Source organism: Pieris brassicae, chromosome 1, assembly GCF_905147105.1.
Source record: "Pieris brassicae chromosome 1, ilPieBrab1.1, whole genome shotgun sequence".
In the NCBI taxonomy this organism is placed as follows: domain Eukaryota; kingdom Metazoa; phylum Arthropoda; class Insecta; order Lepidoptera; family Pieridae; genus Pieris; species Pieris brassicae.
In genome coordinates this window covers 4,964,945-4,978,805 of record NC_059665.1, presented here as the reverse complement: position 1 = coordinate 4,978,805, position 13,861 = coordinate 4,964,945, and the positions used below count along the sequence as shown (strand labels likewise).

The 13,861-nt window shown below is 32.8% G+C and overlaps 1 protein-coding gene across 4 annotated transcripts in view; it reads left to right on the top strand.

Moving 5' to 3' along the window:
- Window positions 1-983: 983 nt before the first annotated feature.
- The window catches only part of LOC123714674 (poly(rC)-binding protein 3), a 103,888-nt gene continuing 91,010 nt past the window's right edge, over window positions 984-13,861 (top strand). For all 4 annotated transcript variants that reach the window (XM_045669067.1, XM_045669076.1, XM_045669057.1 and 1 more), the window contains exon 1: window positions 984-1,432. The gene's annotated coding sequence lies outside the window, so the exon portion shown is untranslated. The remainder of the gene's footprint in view (window positions 1,433-13,861) is intronic.

Below are 13,861 nucleotides of genomic sequence, written 5' to 3'. Positions count from 1 at the left end.
TTCTGAAATGCAGTCATGCACTAAATCCCTAAAATAGGTGCAAAAGCTTTGTTCGCATTTAGTTATATCTGACTAAGAAATATTGCCCTCGTGAGATTAAGTAAAATAGATGCGATTCCCAAAAGGGTGTTGGGGTTCAGTTTGGCCACCTCCTCAAATACAGTTTGGACAACATGACATAGCTTATCTTTGGATGAAGTATTTGCGTAACTCGAATCAATTATCCAAATAAACCTACGAAAGTTACGTGAACTAGGGTCATTTATTAACAGAAAGTATACATAGACCAAAGTTAAACAAAACATAGAATAAACATAATTATATAAAGGTTTACGTGCGAATAAGTTACAACATCTTGCTAAAAATGTTAACCCAAGTATGTTTTATAAGTATATAAGCAAAAATTGATAATAAGCTGCGTTTATGTTTCTACTAATTTTAAATAACGAAATCTAAATATTTATATGGACAAGCAATTGTTATGTAAGAAGTTACTTAAAATCTATTATATTCGTTATATGTTTCTAAAAAATATAGTTTGTTCAAGTTTGTTTTTCACTTTTAAATTTCAAAACTATATGTGGAATAAATTTTGAATAATATCATATCCGTACAAAGCAGCCGCATTCATGCTCTCCAAAGAAGAAAAATTTCCGAGTACACAATACAAGATCGTAACGTTGCATAATATGGCGCGTGTTCAGCCAAAGTATTCGTTATGGTATTTGCTACACCTAGCCAACGGGGGCATATGCTTCTCGATATGATGCCGAACGTCAGGTGTTCATCTCCCATCGGTTATTCAAAAATGTAGCTTATTTTACATGCGCTTAAGCTTCAAAGTCAATTGTAAATGGTTGATGAATATAGGTCTTTCCAGAACGGGGATATGGAGAGCCCTCCCTCTCCGTGCGCGCGGTGCCAACAGTGAAGAGCACTTGAGACTCTGGCGAGAACATCCGAGCGACGATATTCGCTGGTCCGGGCTTTCGCTCGCTGCATCCTTTTTGCTCGTAAGCGCGCGAGGCTAGGCGGGCGGGAGGCTCAGCGTCACTCACGTCGACTCGGTCTCCTCGGTCGTGTGTCTGATCCTCTCCTCTCCGTGACGTGTCCAAGCCTCACCGGTACTAACTTGAGCTTAGCGCGTCAGGAACCTTATCTTATACCCAACCAATTTATCGTTTTGAATTTTCCCAAAACAACCAATTTGGAAAGTTGGAAAATTCATCTTTTGTTTTGGTAGCCGTCGCATTGTAAATAAAAGTTTTCTTCTGTGTATAAAGTATTAGAGTAGGTTTGAGACTATTCAGAACTTAGTGAATACGCTGACAGATTATTGTGGGTGTATTTAATTCCGGATTGAAGCCGTGGAAAGTGTAGTACGCGAAGTCGCAACTCAAGCCGGCCGGTCTCATTTACATCTGTCAAGTAGGTGAGTATTCGCTCCGTCTGCTTTTTAATATCCGCTTTTCAAGTAGCTCTTTTTACTAGATGTCTATAATTTTATGTCAAAGAAAGTCGTAGTTTTATTTGCATATTTACAGCACTTCAGAGCGTCTCAGTTTTTATATTATACGTAACTAAGTAATTTGCAACGCTTTAATAAATTCATAGTGTTGGTTGTTGAAATGAGAAATTTTAATTAGCGACCGACACTCGAGGGAACGAATAAACAAGTTTATCTAGTGCAAAAGCTTTCAACGAGGTTTTAAAAATATGTTTTAATTAAACTGTGGATTAACGTATTGGTTATTAATAAATAATAATAATGCAATTAATTTTCAGTATCAAAAATTATAACAATTAAATTTGTAAAAAATTATATATATATATATATATATATATATATTTATTTATTCTATTCCTTCTACTCGAAGTCCCAAACATAGATTTCAAGACTCAAGTCTCCTTGATACATTGATATCAATGGACTTATTGAACAAATATGAAATTTGAAATATACGTAGCTCACCCCATCTACGTGTTGGTGTATGAGACGCTGTTGGATTTAATATGCAATTCTAAAGTCTTGTGTTAGAACCTCGGATTGATCGGAAGTTAGAAAATATTAAAATAATATGTTTACAGGCTTACTCCCAAATACCTATTCACACAGTTACATATAAGACTTGTGTTTAACCAGTTATAACACTACTCCTACTTTTTCTCAAAAAACTGTTTTAACCATGTACCACTGACTAATTGTTATCTAATTACTAACAATACTACAATACAATACTCCCAGTGGGGAGTAGCGATGTATGAATTTTGTCACAATCTAATTGTCATGAATAAAGTTTGTACTATTTATTATTTTATAAGCTGATATAATAAACATACTCGGTAACAATTAAAAATTCCAATTCACGAGAGAGTAAGTTCGTTGAGCGTGGAATCTGAAGTGTAACTCATGTAACAGTCTAGTTTTAAACAAAAGCGGTAAACCTTCAATATTACACAGAATAATTTTGTCCCGCATCGTATAATCATTACATTAAGTAACGGTTAATAAATAAAATTATTATATATGTTATAAAAGCACTTTCCACACAGAGAAAAAATCCCAAGTATTTAGGAACAGACTACGCTAGGATTTTCTTGTTTATATTAATTTAAATAATAACACCTGAGCAGCGATAGAATTGTTTTTCTGTCCACCATTAACACAAAACACAACAGATTAAACAGGCAACATACTACAAAATAACACAAATATCGTGATAAAAATGGAATATGTTAAATCCAAAATTGTTTAAAGCACAGAAAGCTAATCAGAAAATTGACAATATTTTTTTCTTATCAAAAACGGATTGGCCTCAGCCAATGCTTCATCAGCTCAATGATTAAAATTTGTTCATAAAATATAATGTTAATTTATTTATTTAGTAAAGTTTACCACATCGTAAATAGTACTAAATCTATGTCATATGTTGCATACTCTTTTAACTAAATAAATGTTACAAAAAAAATATTAAAAATACAATCAAAATATATACAAGATAAAATAAGCATACATAAGAATGCCAGAAATTTGTTAGGCAGAAAAAATATCAGCAAAATAACGAATAAGGTTTAAGATAGGCACTTAACAATGCCAATGCCACTTACAAATGTTAAAGTTTTACTCGTTGAAAGCAAAAAATTCGCAAAAATTTTTACTTAACTTTTTAAGATATCATATTGAACTTAATATGATACTTACTAGACTTTGAAATATATGCATATTCTATCCTATAATGTTTCCAACAAACCTAATTTCCCCCAGTTGAATACATCTCATAATCAATTTTCCGAAAATTGAACTTTGTCCATTACAAATTTTAAACGAAGTAATTTTGTTCTCTAAGGTTTTCAAATTGGGAAACCGCTCATTGAAAAGTAATTTTCTAATTGTTAATATCAAAGTTTACAATTTATTTTCTTTTTTACATTGATAAAATTAATTGAACTTTCTCAAAAGAAAACGTTTATATTTGAGATTCTATTTAAAGGGCCTACATTGTGGTGTTTGCTTTTGAACTCAATAATCGATTATATAATCGCACAATGAAGTTTCAGTTAAGGCATATTTAACTACTATAACGGTGAAAATACCGCCTTCGTGCCTCAGTAGTTAACGCGCAAAACGTACAAACCCGTAAGTCATGAACTCTATGCGTCCGGAAAGCTGATCGTTTACTTAAGGTATAAATGTAACAGACGTATAAAAACCTCTGTTCCATGCCTCAGACCGTGGATAATAATTACCATGAATACTAGTTATTAACAAAAAAAATACGACTTATCTCAAACATATGACAGTTATTATTAGCTTTATTTGCAATTATTAAACATATTCATTAACATAACTTGTAATCCATGATCCTTTTATTTAATAACCTGCGGTGTCATATTTCACAACTTTACCTTAAAGGGGACATAATAAATTCAGAGCGCACTCAAATAACTGCCCACCTAACGCTCACACATCAGAGTTATCAACTTCTGAAAACAGAACAAACGCGTCTAAACTTTGTCCTTTAGGGCCACGAGTTAAATTATATACGCCTCGGGTCGCAAAAATTGAGACGAATTCTTCTATAGGGACTGAGAGTTATTGTCGACCTAGATGCTGCAAATATTCTCTCATTGTGATATTTTATTGAATATCGGTTGATGTGTACTGCGCTTTATGACGAGAAATCTTATTGACATGTTATTGTGTGCAGGGATGTGATAAATTTAATGCAATGGTATTGAAATTCAAACATTATTTAATTAACTTTACAAGTAAAATGTTTTTTTAAACAAACACAATAATGAAACAAATTCGCGTGTGTTCATTTTATTTTTTTCTATAGAATCTATATTTCTGCTAAAAAATTTAATTATAGTTATGCAACGATGCGTATTTTTTTTAAGATGAACGTTAAAAACAATATCAGATAACTACCTGAATGTTATAATTCAAGTACTTACCTTTGACAGTATGTGATGTAGTATTGTCTTTGGTTAACATAGCTTTTACATATTGAAAGAAAACAATTTTTTAACCGGATTAAAGCTATATACATTATTATAAACTTATAATTATTTACATAATTTTAAATTTAAAATTTTCCGACGTTTCGCGTGCTTAACAGCATGCTTGGTCACGGTGCCTGAAGACAAAAGGTGTTGAATGTCAAAAGTATCACAGCTGTAAAGAAAGTTGTGTTATCTGTATTTATTTCCCCGGAGCTGGTATCGACTAAAAGATGACGGGTTTTTGCAGAAATTACTTACGGTGTCCTCTAATACAAAAAGCTTTAATTCGGTTAAAAAATTGTTTTCATTCAGTATGTGATGTTTAAACTTCCTTTGGTAAGGTTTATAGATCTTTTACACTTTACAATTAAAATATTATTTCGTATAACAACTGCAGTGCTTATGTAACCAAATTAAGTTAATTATTTAAAATCTTTTCAGGTCTTTTGAACACGATTTTTTTGTGATACAATTATTTTTCAACAATTTGAGAATGCGTTAATAAATAAGTAATGCGTTCAGATGTTGGTAAGCGTATTTGCTGTTAAACTGGTCTATCATGTTCAGAGAAAACTGCTTGGAATTGAAAGCCACATTTCTATAATGAACAAAAACATTATTTGTTTTCTACTTTTTATTGGAAGTGGAAAGTTACAATTTTATTTTATTTATTAATTAAAAATTTAAGTATAGTAGTTAAACCTGAAACACGAACTACCCAAGCCCGGCTTGAAACCAACGTTCCGGACTTTATTATAGCTACATTGAGTCTCTTACATTTTTTTGTAGCAAACACTGGCGAAATTCCCTTGGAAACAGTGCGTAAATTCGTAAAGTCGTGGCCTAACAGATTTAGGGCCTTATAGAAGCTAAAGTTGGCCATTTCGAATAGAATATAATTTTTATGTTTTGCTGAGACTTTAATAAATATGTAGGTATAAATTTTAATAATATTACAGTGCTTCATTAAAAACAAATGCATTTTACTTTGTAACAGAACTTATGGGTGGACTATGTAGTTATCATTAAATTGCAATTTAATTTTCTAAGATTCATTTCCATATTTAAATCTAAGAAGAGGGGCAACCCAACATCGCTTACCTGTGTAAAGTAACCTCCCAATGGGAGGCTTTCTGTCTGTTTCAGATCAGATCAGAGTGTGGGATGTAATGTAACTATTGTAAGTTTTATACAAAACTTTGTATATTGCATCTAAATGTTTTCAAATATCTTATGTGCCTTCAAATCAACAACATTGAACATGCGTTTTCAATTAAATAACAGAGGTGGAAATCGCATGCACAATAAGAAAGATAAACTCCTTAAGATTATGGACTCTCATCGCTTAAATCAAGATGCCCAGACCAAGTCTATAAAATGGTCATACTTCCAAGATAATGACTACTTAATTAGGCCAACCTGCTTTCGAAATGCTTTTCCTGAGTTTTCATCACATCCAAGTTCGAAGTGAGTTGTAAAAGCAATTTTACTGCTTTCACATCATAAAGTTTCGAATGCGATGAATTTTATATTGATCAGTTGGTCGCTTTAGATTCTCAAGTAAGAGCGAGGGTCGAGTGCTCTGTATTGGGTCAAGGAAGAAATTTTTGAAGAACCTCATAATTATTATATGGATTTTACCTACCCCGCACTTTCTGTTTGATCTCTAGCTTTGGGTAGAAACGGGGATTTTAAGGATATATTTCGAATATAATTACATTAATATAACTCTCGTTTGCAATTGATGCCGTAAGGCTATATCTAGCGGGAAAAGATCCTTTCTTGTATTTTGATGATTTTAAGCCATTTTTTTTTCAAGGTGATTTTTATCTGTCAAGTTGTCACAAAAAATTCGTTTTCGGTTTTGCGTTTATAGCTTTTTGACAAACAAATAATTACATATTTTTCCTCAATTTCTACTCTATAGCTTTCGTCGTTTAGCGATTCGTCGACAAAGCTTTTTACTTTAAATTCTTGAAGGTTTAATAGGAATTATCAAAGAAAAAGTGTACTAGGAAACGTAACGGTAAGGGCGGGTTATCCGAGAGCCTAGTATGACAGTGTCAACAACCTGTGAAGGCTAGGATTAGACAGGTTCTCAGACACATCCAAGCTTGCGGTACATTTGTGCTAACTGCTAATAGATACGATTAACAGAACACACATCTAAACACTTAGGCAACAAAGTTACAAAGTAAGGCTGAGAAACTGTTTTTTAATAGTTTCCGTCTGACTATAACCCTAGTGGATATAATAGCCATATCTTTAGAACAGAATACAAATTGTTTGAATATAGTTTTTGTGTCTTTAGTAAGGTTTTTAGTGGTTTATTGCAATTTCGCTGATCACTATTTACAACAAGCACTTGAAACTTCGAGTGATCTAACTAGTTCACGTACTCATAAACGAGAGATATGAATATACTATAACCCTTCCTTAGATTGAATAATTAACTATATATGGTTCGTACATAATAAATCTAAATAAACGATGACAGCACCTATGCTACATTTAACGCCCGTCTATTGTTTTCATAAAATTATATTTTTTCACAATCTATTCAGATTTAGAATATCGAACGGCAATAAAGGATGTATGAAACATATTTCGGATAAAAAAGGGGATTGAAAATAACCGTGTTTCCGCATGGACAAGGCGAATATTGCATTTTCACTCGGTTGATGTGTCGACTGCATGCTAAATAACTTAGCAGGCTTCGGGCGAACGTAGTGTATTGATTTGAGGTATTTTCACTGTTTGCTGCTAGGCTGATTATTGAGGTATTTGGGTCACTTAGTAATAATTCTAGAACTAGCAAAAGGCATCTCTTTTTCAATCATGTTTGATTACTTTAAGGTAGTGTCATAATTTAAAGAAAATATTTGTATATAGCGCGCAATGTACATAAAACATTATAAAATAACCGTTAATAATATAACGTTTATTTAGGATTAAACTTTTGTACATTCAGGCTGACGAAACCTGGCCGTCGGGCATGATAAAAAAACTAAGGTTGTGATAAAGGGTGTTAGCGCCGTTATTAAAATGAAAATTTTTATTTAAAAAAAAAACAAATTGTATTGGTAATATTATAATTGCAGGAAGTTATAATGTATTAATGTGGATTTTATGTACGGAATATTACATCGTCAAGATGTCTTCCAACCAACTTCTTCAAAGCGGACGAATTTGTAGTAGCACGCCGCAGGACGTCAACTGTCAACTGTCAACTCTCACTTCTGTCGTTATTTTAGTCTTCAACTGGTCAAAATTCGTAAGAAGGGTATCATAAACTATTGATTTGAGATAACCCCACAAAAACAAGTCAGTTGGGGTTAAGTCGGAAGATCTGTGTGGCCACAATATGTCTCCAAAGCGGCCTATTATTTATCCCGGAAACAATGCTTTTAGTGTCCATGGAGACCCTAGCTGGGTGGGCTGCGGTCCCATCTTGCTGAAACAATACTGACTGGTCAATATCCTCTTCTTTCAGCTGCGGTACAAAAACAATTTAAATGTCAATTTACCGCTCGCTTGTACCTCTTGCACCTCAGTCATTGTTGAAGAAAAATGGCCCAAAGATTTTCTTCGCCGATATTGCACACCATACAAACTTTGGGTCTGCATAATGTTGTCTGATGTTTTTATTTTGAATTGCTTGATGACGTAACGGCATTTTGACGATTAAGGTTCCCTTCAAGGTGTAAGTGTGACTCATCACTAAAATAAACACTATCCCATTTTCCTCTGAAAAAATCTCTAACATCTTCTGACACTACATTTTTCGCTGGCTGTAGTCTACTGGTTAGATTTTTGGGACTATTCTGATCTTATAAGGATATAATGTTAAGCCTAAGGCCAAAATTCGTTGAGACTTGAATTTTGAAGGCTCAAAGAAGGCAGCCTGTTTTTTAACTGATTCTCGTGGATGCTCCGCGACCACAGCGGCGACGAGGTCGATGGTTTCAATCGCTTGCGTAGGTCTATTTCGCGGGCGAATTGAATGATTCGGTAAACATCCTGTCGCTCTAAACTTTTCTACGACATAACTGAATGCTAGGGGTGTCACATAAACAGCGCATTTCAAAGCGACTACAAAACTTGCGTTGTGCTTCACTCAACGAAAACTCTTTGCAATAGTACGCCTCTACTGGGTACACGTGGTGCGGGCAGAACCACTGCAATATAAAGATAAATGAAGTACGCACTCATCACCTACCGAACGCTACTACTCCACTTCCGCTAGCCCCACGGGTTATTGAGAAATTTGTGTTTAAATTTAAAATCGGTGCTGAGGCACCCTTTACTTTGATTTTTGGGATACCTTCTTACCTTATGTATAGGGGCCACGTACTTCATTAAAACAAATAAAAACAAACAAAAAAGAAAGTTTACATTATCAATTGTATTGACAGAGCGTGATGTAATAAACGTATGTATTTATGAGTTTCCAGGTCTATTAGCCAATAGCGATTTTTGCTAGGTTTTCGTTAAACGGCCGGATATTTTCGTCAGTTGTCAATTGAGCACGCGTGACTGGCCTCTTTCAGGTTCCATTCGCGGTTCACTGCCGTCGCGGGATCAAATCTGCTGCTGCAAAAATGCTGGAAACGATAATAATACAATTTTCATAACTTCAAAAATGTGTCATTGTTTCCTATTTTATCATTTTTTCCATTATAACTTAAATATATATTTCAGGTAAGTTAGACATTTGTAACTTATGTGTAAGAGTGACCTTATACTTTGCTTTATTACAAATAATATTGATATATTCCAACGCATATATAATCAATGCTACAATAATAATAATAATAGGAGGCAGTTTCGATGATTTTTTTATTTCTAAACCTATTCTATTATGGATTATATTAGTAGTGAAAAAAAATTTCATCTCTTGAGGCAACAACTTATCAGTTCCGTACCATACGTAACCAAAGCTATCTAAAAAGTTAAATACGCTTTAAGTAAAATGTATTAATAAAAATAGTATTCCCTAACTGAAAATCAAACAAAATTAAACGTTACATGCAAGGCAGATTAATAAATATTACAATAGTCAGTCGTTGCTGTCTGGGACTATGGCCAAGATGTAAGTTACTACCGCGTTCACTATCAGTTGCAGGTTGAACTTATTTATATCGCACATAAATCGTCATTGTTATTAATCATTGACATAATTATTCTCGAAATGACGTTTACAAATGCAAACGTTAAATAATGCATGATTAGCGCTGCGCATGATGCGTAGTTCTCATGTCATTTTCACACGTTTTTTTTGTATATTCTATATTTGTTTGTATGTCTGCGTTTTAACATGTGTGATGTGCAAGATAAATAAAATAAATATCGATAATACAACTTTATATCCCACGGATTTCTGTTTCATAATTTTTGTAGGCAAGTAGGTGAGATATCCTAGCAGTTAGACAGGTGACAGGTCATACGTTTGAATCAAGGATATTTGTTGCTTTCCCGTCACAGTAGTCGAAACTACGGCATCTAGGGTCACATTCTCAACCGCTAGACATTTACTTCCTTTAACAATGTGAAATAAGATAAGTAGTTCTACTAGGTGGAAATTTTACACCAGTGTATAGTAACTAACATATGCATTACCTATTTTACTATGCTTCTGAAACTATCTCGACCCAAAAAGACTTTTGGTTAATCAAGTAAGTCAAGCTATTATATTTCAAAAATTACATTAAACTTTAAGTCGATTTAAATAACGCGAATCTAAGGATATTTTATGTTCCGAGTCGCAAATTTAGCCTCATCGTAAATATTCCTTCGAATTCATACGAAATGAGATCACCTGTATTTTCCATTAATGTTACATCTATAAAAAGTTCTCAATTGCTTCGCAAAATTCTGTAATGGATTGGTTCGCTCTTCCTTTTAAGAGAATACGGCTTTTAATACAGATATAGGTCTGAGAATGTAATACATTTGAGAAATGGAAGTATAACGGGTTGTGACACGGGAAAATAACTCCGCTTTTCTAAATGTATTTATTTGTTTTATTTTAAAATCATGACTAAGGTTTATCTTTGATAGAGTGGATAACAGTTGTTTATAAAAGTGATTTTATGTTTTAAATAAAATGCTTAATAGAATAAATAATTTTTTAGATTTTTTAGTCAATACAATTGAAATAAGTGTGTTATACTCAAAGTTCCCCACACGAGTCCTATAAGAGTAATAAGTAAATCATAATCTTAGACATTAATTAACAGCCGTTATTTTCACAGAAAGGGCAAAATTTCTAAAATAGTAACAAAAACGAAAACCTTACAGTTAAGGAATAAGAAAGAGTAACGCCCGATTTTGATATAAACCAAAATTACACACTTCTTAACCAGCAGTCGAACCTTGAAACTAATTTTATATACTCATATAAATAAATGCAAAGGTGTCGATTAAAAAAGTTTTTGTTCAGAAACTTTTAACGGTGTACATTTAACGTTTTAACGTAAAGCGGTTTCGTTGCGTCCAATAAAATTGTCAATCAAAGCTTAACGAATGTCCGAACACAGGCTGTTGAGAATGTTACTACTACATAAAGTGTTCACAGAGATGTACTTTAGTGTGTGATTTCCTGACAAACGTAAAGTAAAGTAAAAGTGGTAAAGTAAATTGTTATTTTTCTTTAAAAATATTATCGAATTTTATCTTATGAATGTAACTGTTTGGAAAAAAATCTTTACCAATAGAATATAGAGTAAAAATAAAGTCTTCAAAATGAATAATAATTGTAATATAACACGCAGTTATTGGTTTTACCAGAGAAGAATAAAATTATATGCTACTTAATAAAAAATAAACAAAATGTAAATTTTATACTAACCATACAATCGTAACAATAAAAAAGTTTACTATGTAGAATATCAATTTGCTTGCAATAGAACTTTACATAAAGTCGTTAGGATTATGAAGTGTTAGGTCAACCAGTTGGACAATTTGCTCTCAACATTCCCGACAGCCCTGTCCTCCGATATTTGTAAACAAGCACTTAGCGTCAGTAAACTGTTTCCGGACTAATTTTCCAGAGATGCATTAAAAGCTCACAAAGCTCGTTCGAGCAAAGTTCGAGCATTTTCCGACAGCAATGTTTTCTTTCCTTTTGTTTATGCATACAATATCGGCAGAGGTATTTAGTTAATTAGCAAAGATAAAATAGCAAATATTAAAAATGTTTTCATAACTAAAACGTTTATGAATAGGTTATGGAGTTTACAACTTATAATAAATTCAAGATTATGCACCGCTTTCCAATCTCTGAAATTCTTCATTTTTATGCCGGGAAGATGCCGTTAAAGTGCGGATAAAGCCGGGATTGAGTTTCATTGAGTTTTCAGCGTGTCTGTGATGCAGCGGGAATTTCTAGGCGTCTCAATATCAAGCGAAGTGAGCGAGTCTACGATCGTCGCCTTCGCGGCTTCGGAGACCCAGCGCCTGCAGAATTCATTGTTTTCTAATAGCGATAGTTCCTTAAATAAACGTTGAAATAACTTGAACATCGCGTCTTTCATCCGGTATTCAGTTGAAATATTTGAGAGACTGAAAATGCCTGTCTTTGAAGATTGAGAATGCAATTTTTGGACCACTATCTTTAAGCTTAGACCTAGTTATAATAATATATCGCATAGAAAGAATCTGTATATAGAATGTTTGATTGATATTGTCAAGTATTCAATGAAGCCAACTCTTTTGTATGCATGTACGCTTTTAATAACACGCTGAAGCGCTTCTAGGACTGCCTAATTTTTCCTCTCCTACCTGCGATATTTGGAAAATGCCATAACATTTTCTAGGCTTCACGTGTGTATTCAGGATAACAATGAGACATTATGTCGGTTTTGTATGTAATCTGTATGAACACAAAACGTTGTACTCAGATCTATAGTTATGTATTGCTATGATATCGATTTGATCATATAATAATAATATATTTTAGTTATTATATTAAAGGCTTTTAGATTCAAAGAATTATAGCAGTACGTTGCTTTATTTATATGAATCTGAAATGTTATATATATGGTATATATAGTCTATAATAGAAATTAAAGGGTGCAATAATATTAAAACTATAGACTTAATCGTATTTTAATTAGCGATTACGAATAGCACCAAACAGAGTGAGAGTTCGGTACCCGACAAAATTACAATTTGGCTAGACAGGCGACTTACCTACAAAATGGGGTTAGGAAATTTTACACATTTTTCTTGTCTGTGTATTCTAAGCTGCATAACTGTTTTGACGCTTATCACTCTTGTTTGATGTAAAAAATATATTAATTCCCAAGTTTTCATGAACCTTCTACTGACGAAGGTAATATAGTTACAATTTCTTATTTCATTTTACATCTCAAATTTTCAAGCTAGCTTACTTTACTAAGTGTATGTTGAACAGAGCGGCTTCAAGGTCATAAATTATTAAGCTTTACGTATCATTGCAAAGATGCCATTATTAATAATATATCGTTTTAGTCCCTGCAAACTTCACAACTATGTTATCAGTATACAACTTCTACCTAACAAATTGTTCTTTATTTTAAGTGCACTGACAGCTTGACATTAGCCTTTTAAAGTTAATAAACTCGGCGGACTTGCAAAGAAAAACTTGGAGGAGTACAAGGCGCGAACAACTTACATATTTAGTGGTAAATAAATGATATAAAGTGTAATTATATCTTACTTACTTGGTATTTTAAATCCAAATATTTAACTAAAAAATCGTGACTCGGTAAATAATGAACTTTTATTCCTTTTAAAAGTTATGAAACATGAAAACATTTTTAATAACTATAATTCTTCGGCATTAAAAGCTACGCTTAGTTGCAATAAATACAAAACGAACTTAATGTATTCGTATTTCACAAAAATATTGTTAGTAATACTATTAAATATGATTTTCCCTTACGTGAGGGGAGTCAACCATCCGTATTTAATTCCTTGTTACTTGAAATTGACTTTCCTATAACAGTGATTGATGGGAATGCATTTGTTTTTCTTTCGATAGTCTATTAAACTTCACCTGGGTTGGAACATCAACCACGAAAGTTATCAATATTATTAAATGGTTCCGGGTCTAACGTCTCGTTTGACTTATATACATATTTATGCTTTAAGTTGAAAAAAGATATAAGCCTTTAGTAGATTAGTGGCCACTTTGAAAAATTATTAGAGGAAACATAACACTTAAAGATGGATAGTAAAAATTATAGTATTGTCTTTTGTTAACATAGCTTTTACACATTATAATATATATAATAATTATAAGTTTATAATAAGACATAGCTTCAATACGGTAAAAAAGTGATTTCTTTCAATATCAATTATATTAAAAAAG